Source organism: Chelonia mydas, chromosome 27 (assembly GCF_015237465.2).
Source record: "Chelonia mydas isolate rCheMyd1 chromosome 27, rCheMyd1.pri.v2, whole genome shotgun sequence".
NCBI classification, from domain to species: Eukaryota; Metazoa; Chordata; order Testudines; family Cheloniidae; genus Chelonia; species Chelonia mydas.
The window spans coordinates 7,373,858-7,383,439 of record NC_057860.1 but is presented as its reverse complement, the minus strand read 5'-3'; positions in this window follow the sequence as shown (position 1 = coordinate 7,383,439).

Here is a 9,582-nt window from a genome sequence, read left to right as displayed (position 1 = left end):
AGGGAGGGGGGAGCGGAGCAGGAGCAAGCAGCTCCCCGGGGGGGGGGGGGGCAGGAGCTCCCCGGGGAGGGGAGGGGGCGGGGCAGGAGCTCCCCGGGGAGGGAGGGGCAAGCTGGGGCCCCGGGGAGGGGAGGGGGCAGGAGCTCCCCAGGGCGGGGAGGGGGAAGCTGGGGCCCCGGGGAGGGGGGGGGCGGGAGCTCCCCAGGGCGGGGAGGGGGAAGCTGGGGCCCCGGGGAGGGGGGGGGCGGGAGCTCCCCAGGGCGGGGAGGGGGAAGCTGGGGCCCCGGGGAGGGGGGGGGGCGGGAGCTCCCCGGGGAGGGGCGGGGAGGGGCAAGCTGGGGCCCCGGGGAGCTCCCCGGAGAGGGGAGGGGCAAGCTGGGGCCCCGGGGAGGGGGCAGGAGCTCCCCGGGGAGGGGAGGGGGCAGGAGCTCTCCGGGGAGGGGAGGGGAGGGGCAAGCTGGGGCCCCGGGGAGGGGAGGGGGCAGGAGCTCCCCGGGGAGGGGCAAGCTGGGACCCCGGGGAGCGGAGGGGGCAGGAGCTCCCCGGGGAGGGGAGGGGAGGGGGAAGCTGGGGCCCCGGGGAGCGGAGGGGGCAGGAGCTCCCCGGGGAGGGGGAAGCTGGGGCCCCGGGGAGGGGAGGGGGCAGGAGCTCCCCGGGGAGGGGGAAGCTGGGGCCCCGGGGAGGGGAGGGGGCAGGAGCTCCCCGGGGAGGGGAGGGAGAAACTGGGGCCCCAAGGAGGGAGCTTTCACCTTCCAGGGGCTGCCCCAGAGGGGGCAGGTTCCCTGCCCAGCACCGGGTGGGTCTGACGCAGCCCCCGGGGAGGCTCTAATTCAGGCTGTGGCTCCTGGGGGCGTTAATGAGCCTAGCCCAAGGGGCCAGGCTGGGAAATGCCCCCCCACCCCACCGCTGCAGGTGAGAGTGGCTGGTGCAAGCCGTGTGTGCCGTGAGGAGGGGGCCTCCTTCCCGCTGGGGCCGTGCTGAAGCAAAGCACCTCCATGGTTCCAGGGCCGCTCTCCTCTGAATGGGGGACAGCCGAGCTCCTGGCCACTTGGGGCCACGAAAGATCCCCTGGCACTTCTAGGTACAGTGCTGGGTGTTAGCCGGGCTGTCCTGGCCAAATGCCACCTCTGGCTATTACATCCCGCCCCCCTGTAGGTACAGTACAGCAGGCCAATTCCCAGCTGCTGCCCCTGTGAGACAGCTGCCACATCCCAGCCTCCAGGTGCCTGCGTTCCCATCTCCGTGTCTGGGTTAGTAAAGCTCTTTGCGGTCCCTGGACAAAAGGTGCTAATAGAAGGGATTATTATAGGCTACACTGAGTCAGTAGCAGCTGTTTCTGAATATTAAGAACACTACTGTTTTCCAGCCTGCTAAATGCATGCTGAGGAGGCATGTGTACCACGATGCCTGCAGCATCTGAGAGGTTAATTCCTCCTCCCTGCACCTGTGTCTCATCTCCACCACCCCTCTCTTCTCTGTGCCTTGCCTCACTTCCTGTGAGCAGAAAGCCTCGCCAATGCACATCATTTGGTTCCTGATCTTGAATTGCTCAAGCAAAGAGCGTGGCTGGCAGCATGGGGTGCCATTCTCAAGTACAGAGGATTTAGTGTCTTTGGTAGGGGATTTATTGGTGATCCTGGATGGCTCAAAGAATTGGGAGAGGGGTGGGTTTTATTTCCCTTTGTCTCTGGGTCAGGAGTAACTAAGGTGATAGCCTGATGTTATCAGGCCCATCCCGATATAAAGGGCTTTGTCTTATATAGGATCCTATTACCCACCCTAATTACTCCCCCACATCCGGATTTTTCACATGTGCTATCTGGTCGCCCTAGAAGTAACCAAAAGTCTTTCTCTTCTTTGGTGTCCTGTGTGAAATAAATTGGTGCATTCTGCTAAGAGCAGTTGTAACACTGACAGACCCCAGTCTTTGGTGTGCGGGATCAAACCGGGTACCTCTGGAGCTTAGTGCATGAGCCTCTACCACAGGAGCTAAAAGCCAACCGGCCGTTAGCTAAGGCTGTAAAGCAGCCTCATTAATTGCTCTCTAAGTGGTCTCGGTGCCACTAGATGGGACGGAACACCACACCCAGAAGGTGTGTGGGTTCCGTGGACACGTGTCCAAATTCTGCTGCCAACAGGGCGGCTGGTACAAAGGACAGAAGCTCATTTCTAGAGGTGGGATCTCTCATTCCTAGAGGTGTTGATTCTCATTTCTAGAGGAGATGCCCAGTTTTAAGGTATATTAGTGCCCGGTATGAGAGAGACTGGAAACACTCACTTGACATTGTGTGGTCAGGTGCTCTGTAAACAGCCCTCAGATACAGCTCTGCCAATGCACCTCAACCCTGGACTGCAATGGTCTCTGTTATTCTAGTTCAGAGCCACCGCAGCTCTGCCAAGGCACATAGTCCTTATCTGCAGTATCCAGTGCTGTTCCAGCCCCAAGGCCTCTGCCCAGGCATCTCATTCTGACCTACAGCATCCCCGGATACTCCAATCATGAGCTTTTACTCAGTTCAGCCGATGCACCTCACTCCTCCCTCTCTGGTGCTTATACGGTCCCACCACTGTAATATCTGAGCAGAACCCTCCTGAACTTTTCTCATGTCGTGTTGTGGATCATGCCCGCTAAGGACTATAAAAAGGGCTAGATTCTAATGTCAGTTATGCAGGCATCCTCTGGAGTAACCTCTGTCGATGGACTAATATAAAACAGAGAGGAATCTTGCATGGTCTCTTACAATATGTGTTAACTACTTATGCCAAACTGTTCCATTTTGTATTTAGCTGTGACACTTTGAGTATCTTTCCCAGACCTAAAGAACGGCTCTGTGTAGTCTGAAAGCTTGTCTCTTTCTCCCACAGAGGTTGGACCAATAAAAGATATCCCCTCATCTACCATGTCTCTGTAGGAACCCCAGAATCCTTTTCCATTTTGTTCTCAGACAGATTTACACTTGGTTCTTTAGAAAACTCAGTTGGGTTCCCCACTGAGGCTTGGCCTCAGTCCCCTCTTTTTTAACAAGACTGAATCCTTTCTTCCTGGCCTTGTTTTGCTGTAATGAAATGTGTACGAATCTGGCCTTGTCACTGTTCAGAAGGTGCAGCGTGTTCCCGCTAACTGATGTTACGGGCTTTAGCTATTTAGGGATTGAGCAGGTTTCTGATCAAACAATGGACTGCTCAGGACCATCTGTCACTCCCTGGTTCTTCCTTTTATTGCCCTCCTGTAATAAGCAGGTCCGTGGTCCATAATTTCATCCCCACTAGCAACAAAGCCAGACAATGTGCTCAGATGCGCTGGTTTGTGGGGCTCCTGGCCTGGGAATGGGGGGTGAGTATTGTCTCAGTGAGGGTCTGAAGGGCGGGGCTCTGAAGAGCAACCTCTAAGAATGGCTGTTCCCAGGAGAGCTGCGCCTACTGCTGGCAGCCTGCCTGAGCTCTGGCTTCCTCAGTGGGTGCTGCAGCCACAGGACTCCTCAGTGGGGCTGGGGGAAGCAAACGGCAGGGCTATGGATTCTCTCAGTCTTGTGTGTATATGCACCCCCCCCCCATGCACAACAAACTAAACAGCACAAATTGATGCAAATAAATGTGCCAACAGAAACTCCCAGGGAAGAGGAGGGCACATGAAAACGAGTGGCCCAGGGGCTGGTAATTTCTGCTTGGAAGCTATACGACCCCCTCAAAAGCTCACACCACCACCACCAGCCAGCTTCTGAAGGGGCCACAATAAAAAGGGGAGAAACACAACCCAAATCTCCCTCCTCCCCCCCTCCATTTACATACACACCTGTTGACCTGATGAAATCTCTCTCTGACCTCTGGGTGGAACTGTGGCGGCTCCAAGCCTGCTTGATTTCCCCAATATGACCACAGGGGCGAGCAAATAGGGGGAGGAGACAATCACAGGACAAACTGGTACAAAGGAGCAAAAGAGAAGAACACATCCCCTGGGTTACCTTGTTCCCACTCCTCCCCTGTGGTTGGACCAGCTTGAGTAGAGATCAGGATGCTTGTTGGCCAGTAACAGTGAGGAGAATGTAAGCACCATCCAACCCAGGCCTATCCAAACTGTGTTAACCCTCTGCACCCAAGGACCTTATGAACATTCATTGACCTTTATGTTCTACTCCCGTTTTTCTGCTGGAGAAACTGAGGCACAGAGAGATGTGACAGGGTCACACCAAGGAGTCAGTGGCAGAGCCGGGAATAGAACCCAGGCGTCCTGGCTCTGTTCTGTGTTCTCTGTCTCTCCTGGAAGCCACAACACAGCGGAAAGCTGGCTCTGGCCAGGGTGGAGAGTTCTCTGACCAGCACCGTCCCATCGCATGGATGTTTATGGTGTCCGTCCTGCTGGGGAGGGGAAGATGCTGGGGCAGGACAGTATCAGGAAGGCAGAAGCGTGTGCAGGTGAACGTGGGATGCGATTTACACACGTCCCCCCCCCCCACCTCCTCCCAGCTCTGCTGTTCAGCATGCACCAGGGCCGGCACCTTGCTCGTCACCATAGCAACAAGTAATAGAGCTGAGCATCATTCTGGAGCTTTGCTGGGTGCGGTGGAGGCTGAGACGGAAGAATGAGCCTTGCTGGGGCTGCGAGAGGAGGGCAGGAACCACGAATTGCCATGGGGCATGAGAATCCAGCCTGGGATCCCCGTGAAGGGGGAAAGGCCAGGTTACCGAGCTCTCGAGGATGCCCTGTGTAACAGGGGAGGAGATGCTGAATGCCTTTTATTGTACACGCAGCAGGGCCACTCAGTCCCTTTTGTCTTAGCTGGGTGGCTAAGGCTCCTTCACCCCAATTCCTGCCGATGCACCTAATTTCCTGATCTGGAGCCTTTCCACTGCTGTTCTGGTCCTTCCCCCAATCCTCCCTGCCCCCACTTCAATCCTGACCTGCAACCCCACCCTGCTGTCAGAGACCTGGGTGAGCCCCCCACAACATGTCTCCCTGGAGCACCCCCCCGACTCCTTTAACAGTGGAAAAGGAAGGGTGTCCTGGCGTAGAGGGGTGTGGAGCAGAGCAGGGGGGTGGGCTGCTACGCTTTCTAGCTAAGGTCCTTCCCACACAGATGATATAAACGCGGACCCATGCTGCCCTTTGTGCATTCATTCACTCAGCCTGAGAGCAGCCAGCACCCGGAGATCAGATTAATGAGCTGAGGAGGGTCCCCTTGTCTAGAATGCTCCTGGCCTTTTGGGGCCACAGTGTAACACAGGAGATCTGGGTTCTAGTCCTGGCTCTGCCACTGGCCTGCCAGGGGGCTTTGGGCAAGTCTCTTCCCCTCTCTGTGCATCTGTAAAACGGCGCTAATGATACTGGCCTCTTCTGTAAAGTGCTTTGCGATCATCTGATGAAACATGCTGTGTAAGAGCCTGGTATTTTTATTTATTAATCGGTTTCCATGTCTCAGTCATGTAGGATGGCTCAGGGTGCAAAAATGGACACCCCTAGCACACGGCAGGGGTCTGACTCATGCCAGTGGCTATGCTTCCAGCTTCCTAACACAAAACCTAAACCACTGCCCACAAATTGACCTGGCCAAGTAGTAAAACACACCCAAATACACACACGTCTCCTGCACCGGAGCCAAGGGGCCTGATTCTTCATTGCCCTGCACCTTTTGTCATCACTTACACAGCACAATGGGAGCACAAAACGCTACAGAAGGGTAACAATTTACATCCTCACACTGGTGCAAACGATGACATACGGTACAGGGCAGCTCTGGAACTTCCTTATTCTGCTTTGTATTGGGTGTCTGTCAGGAACAGCTCTCAGTGGCTTTCTGATCAAACAGCTGCTTCTTTCTTTTCAGAACAGTTCCTTCTGCCGCGCTCAGTTCCCACGCTGAGGTGGGGCCACGTCCTAGAGGCTGGGTTTGCTGCTTTGGCTGTTTTTTGATGACGGTATGTGCGTGGGAGATATGCTTCCTCTCTAAGCACCTGAGCAAAGTTGCTTGCGTTCTGGATGTCCTCAAGAACCATATACTCTCTGTGTGACCTTGCGTATGTCTACACTGCATTTGTAAACCAAGGCTCAGACTCAGGTTTGACCCCAACCCTCCCTACCACCCACACACAACTCTTTCTGACTTAGGTCAGCAAGCCCTTTGGATCTGGGTCCTCGGACTCACCAGGGGAAGGGCCCTAGGATGCACATCCAAGCCCGGTCATTTTGCAGTGTGGATGCAGGTCAAGCTGCAGACCCGAGTCCGAAGGTCTGTGTAGTGCAATGTGGGAGACCCGGGTTGACAATGCAGTGCAGATGCTCAAGCCTGGGCTCGGAAACACTGAGTCCACAAGCCCCCAGGCCCAGGTAAACAATGCAGTGTAGACCTACTCTCTGTGCCTCATTTCCCCACCTGCGCCATGGGATAGCAGCACTGCCCTGCCTCACGGGTGTGATGGGGATCCGTATATTAACGGTTGAGAGGTGCCTGGGTAGCAGGGTCACAGGGCTCAGATAAGTACCATGGATAGAGTTTTGTTTCGGTGTTTTCTATTCCTCCTGCAGGGGTCTCCCACAGCAGTGGGTCTGACATCACCTTGGTGTGGGTGGCTGCTACAGCTGTGGCCTTTGCCGCTTGCTAGACACTTTCTGTTTGAAATCCAGCCTTCTCTCTCCCTTACTCAGCTTGGCGTTGTTTCCTGTGTTCATTGTAGATTTCACACTTGGATACAGAGGCCAGCCCTCTGTAGAGATAGAGGTGGTTAGGGACTATTTAGAAAAACTGGACGTGCACAAGTCCATGGGGCCGGACGAATTGCATCCGAGAGTGCTGAAGGAATTGGCGGCTGTGATTGCAGAGCCCTTGGCCATTATCTTTGAAAACTCGTGGCGAACGGGGGAAGTCCCGGATGACTGGAAAAAGGCTAATGTAGTGCCCATCTTTAAAAAAGGGAAGAAGGAGGATCCTGGGAACTACAGGCCAGTCAGCCTCACCTCAGTCCCTGGAAAAATCATGGAGCAGGTCCTCAAAGAATCAATCCTGAAGCACTTAGAGGAGAGGAAAGTGATCAGGAACAGTCAGCATGGATTCACCAAGGGAAGGTCATGCCTGACTAATCTAATCGCCTTTTATGATGAGATTACTGGTTCTGTGGATGAAGGGAAAGCAGTGGATGTATTGTTTCTTGACTTTAGCAAAGCTTTTGACACGGTCTCCCACAGCATTCTTGTCAGCAAGTTAAGGAAGTATGGGCTGGATGAATGCACTATAAGGTGGGTAGAAAGCTGGCTAGATTGTCGGGCTCAACGGGTAGTGATCAATGGCTCCATGTCTAGTTGGCAGCCGGTGTCAAGTGGAGTGCCCCAGGGGTCGGTCCTGGGGCCGGTTTTGTTCAATATCTTCATAAATGATCTGGAGGATGGTGTGGATTGCACTCTCAGCAAATTTGCGGATGATACTAAATTGGGAGGAGTGGTAGATACGCTGGAGGGGAGGGATAGGATACAGAAGGACCTAGACAAATTGGAGGATTGGGCCAAAAGAAATCTGATGAGGTTCAATAAGGATAAGTGCAGGGTCCTGCACTTAGGACGGAAGAACCCAATGCACCGCTACAGACTAGGGACCGAATGGCTAGGCAGCAGTTCTGCGGAAAAGGACCTAGGGGTGACAGTGGACGAGAAGCTGGATATGAGTCAGCAGTGTGCCCTTGTTGCCAAGAAGGCCAATGGCATTTTGGGATGTATAAGTAGGGGCATAGCGAGCAGATCGAGGGACGTGATCGTTCCCCTCTATTCGACACTGGTGAGGCCTCATCTGGAGTACTGTGTCCAGTTTTGGGCCCCACACTACAAGAAGGATGTGGATAAATTGGAAAGAGTCCAGCGAAGGGCAACAAAAATGATTAGGGGTCTAGAGCACATGACTTATGAGGAGAGGCTGAGGGAGCTGGGATTGTTTAGTCTGCAGAAGAGAAGAATGAGGGGGGATTTGATAGCTGCTTTCAACTACCTGAAAGGGGGTTCCAAAGAGGATGGCTCTAGACTGTTCTCAATGGTAGCAGATGACAGAACGAGGAGTAATGGTCTCAAGTTGCAATGGGGGAGGTTTAGATTGGATATTAGGAAAAACTTTTTCACTAAGAGGGTGGTGAAACACTGGAATGCGTTACCTAGGGAGGTGGTAGAATCTCCTTCCTTACAGGTTTTTAAGGTCAGGCTTGACATAGCCCTGGCTGGGATGATTTAACTGGGACTTGGTCCTGCTTTGAGCAGGGGGTTGGACTAGATGACCTTCTGGGGTCCCTTCCAACCCTGATATTCTATGATTCTATGATTCTATGATTCTATGATTCTATGATATCTTCTCTTTCATGGCAGCATTCACGACATAATGAGGCATCTCCTGCTCTGTTCTTACGTCTCACTACCCAGATGGGCACTGTGGATTATGCGTAGTATTTCTGAACTTACACTGTGTGGACTTTATTATAGTGATCATATCCTTAACCAAGTAATTTAGTGTCTGTATTTGCTCAGCAACGTCTAATTTTACCATCCAGTCAAGCTCAGCTGTGTCAGTGATAAGGGAACGTTATGTATGCAGTGTTATTGTAGCTATGTAGTTTCCCAGGATATTAGAGAGACTAGAGACAAGGTGAATGAGGTAATATCTTTTTAATAAAAGAGACAAACTTAGGAGCTTACGCAGAGCTCCTCTTCAGGCCTGGGAAACATCCTCACAGTGTCACAGCTAAAGGGGGAACAGATGGTTTAGTATAACTTGTTAACACATATTTCAAGGGCTCATTCAAGGTGAAGTGGCCCCTTAACACCGCTGTAGTCATAGGGGGGAAGGATGGGACTTTGTGTAATACATGTCTTTCAGGCCATACAGTGGGATCTGTATCTGTATCAGTGTGATGTATTGTTTTGTTATTACATCCCTGCCCATTAAACACCTCTGGAAATTCATTCCTGTTTTTTGCATTTTGTTCTGTAGACAAATTCTGCCCCTGTTAGGTCACCTGGATGCATTTGCAGATGGATGTTTCATCTAAACACACCAGGGACTTCCTGCATGGCATCAAACTATACTTAAATGGTATGAGTCCTCATACAGATCTATCACTGTAACCATGCTACTACGAAGGCTCCTTTGGGGACCATTACGTGAAACAAGCTTCGTTTTTATCACTAGTTTTTTACTGGGGCTCTCAATACATTTACAAAGCAAAACTCCACGACCGGTTGGTGTGTGACACTGGAAAGAAGTGAACAAAGTGCGAATTTCAAAAGAGCTGTTGGAGCTGAGCGCAGACTTTCTGGGTGCCCTTGGGCAAATCACTTAGTCTCTCAGTGCCTCAGCGCAGAGGGGTGATAATAACGCTTCCTGTCTTCACAGGGAGGTCGTGAAGGTGAATGAATTAAAGCTTGTGAGGTGCTCAGACACCCCGGAGATGGGCAGCAGTAAGCACCTTCGATGGATGCCTTCTCTGATCCTTAGGAAGGGAGCGTGTCTGCTGTGAACCTTAGGGGGAGGGATCTCCCAAGGCAATGCATCAACCCCCCGGCTGTGCCTGTGGTCCCCCAATCCCTACAAGCTTTAGCAAGCCTTGGAACTTGGG